Raw genomic sequence first — 1,663 nt, 5'->3', positions numbered from 1 at the left:
AATATACACTAAATCGATCTTCTGTATGTAAAGACAATTGAAAATAAATCTTGATCTGAATGGAATGGGAGAGGGAGTGGGAGATGTAGGATTGCGGGTGGGAGGGAAGTTATGGGGGGCAAAAAGCCATTGTAATCCATTAAATGTACTTTGGAAATTTATATTTACTAAATGAAAGTTTAAAAAAAAAGAAAAAAGAAAGTGGATGCAAATGAAACCCATTGTACTTAGTGAAATAAGCCACTCACAGAAAGACAAATATCATGTGGTCTCTCTGATATGTAGTAAATAATAGAGTAATTAAAATGTAATCTATAAGGTTACTGGTGTTGTGGTGTAGCAGTAAAGCCAAGGCCTGCAGTACTATCATCTTAAATGGGTGCCAGTTTGAGTCCCAACTGCTCCACTTCTGATCTGTCTCTCTGCTATGGCCTGTGAGAGCGTAGAAGATGGTGGAAGTCCTTGGGCCCCTGGACCTGCGTGGGAGATCGGAGGAAGCTCCTGGCTCCTGGCTTTGGATAACACAGTTTTGGCCAGTGCGGCCATCTGGAGAGTCAACCATTGGGTGGAAGACCTCTCTCTCTCTCTCTCTACCTCTCTACCTCTCCACCTTTGCCTCTCTGTAATTCTGCCTTTCAAAAAATAAATTAATGTTTTTAAAAAGTATAATCTATAGGATTTAAACTGACACCTTGAGATGCAATGATTCTGAACAGCCCTTACCTTGACTATAGAGGAATAATGTTGTTCTTGTTTGTTTGGTTCTTTTCTCCTTTTTTCTTCATGCTCATCAGTGAACTCTCTTCCTAGTGTGGGGTTAATCTTATGAGTATAAAAATTAACTGAAAATTGATCTCTGTAAAAAATAAGGAGGGGAAAGGAAAGGGAGGAGGAAGAAAGTGTGGGAGGGAGGTGGGGGGAAGAATCACTATGTTCCCAAATCTAAATCTACTAAATGCATGAAGTTCCATTTTTTTTTTTTTGACAGGCAGAGTGGACAGTGAGAAAGAGAGAGAAAGGTCTTCCTTTTCTGTTTGTTCTCCCCACAGTGGCTGCTGCGGCCGGCGCACCATGCTGATCCAAAGCCAGGAGCCAGGTGCTTCTCCTGGTCTCCTATGTGGGTGCAGGGCCCAAGGACTTGGGCCATCCTGCACTGCACTCCCAGGTCACAGCAGAGAGCTCAACTGGAAGAGGAGCAACCGGGACAGAATCCAGTGCCCTGGCTGGGACTAGAACCCGATGTGCCGGGACCACAGGTGCAGGATTAGCCTAGTGAGCCACGGCACCAGCCTGAAGTTGCATTATTTAAACAAAATAAAACAAACCAAAAATTTTTAACTTCATAAATTAAATAAGATACCATCAAGACTATACTTTCAGGGATCATTTCTATAGTTTGCTACTAAATAAGATACCATCAAAATATCATCCGTTTCTTTTTAATAAACAGATTTGTTTTTTAACCATCTTTTTAAAAATTTATAAGCAACAATTATACATATTTATGTGCTACAGAGAAATATTTAAGTTCATGTATACAATTTGTACTGATCAAAATAGGGTCATCAACATTTCCCCTTCTCTAACATTACTTTATGATTAGAGGCATGGAGCTTCCTCCTTCTGTTTGTTCTTACAATATCTAGTAGATAATTGTTAGCTG

At 40.3% G+C, this 1,663-nt stretch overlaps 1 pseudogene; it reads left to right on the top strand.

Moving 5' to 3' along the window:
* Positions 1–1,364: 1,364 nt before the first annotated feature.
* Positions 1,365–1,437, top strand: LOC127488724 (small nucleolar RNA U3; annotated as a pseudogene).
* The last annotated feature ends 226 nt before the right edge of the window (positions 1,438–1,663 follow it).

The sequence above is a fragment of the Oryctolagus cuniculus genome, chromosome 7 (genome assembly GCF_051225735.1).
Source record: "Oryctolagus cuniculus isolate XC-2025 breed Fujian yellow rabbit chromosome 7, ASM5122573v1, whole genome shotgun sequence".
Taxonomy (NCBI): domain Eukaryota; kingdom Metazoa; phylum Chordata; class Mammalia; order Lagomorpha; family Leporidae; genus Oryctolagus; species Oryctolagus cuniculus.
The sequence above is the reverse complement of the archived record's forward strand: the minus strand, read 5'-3'. Positions and strand labels throughout refer to the sequence as shown.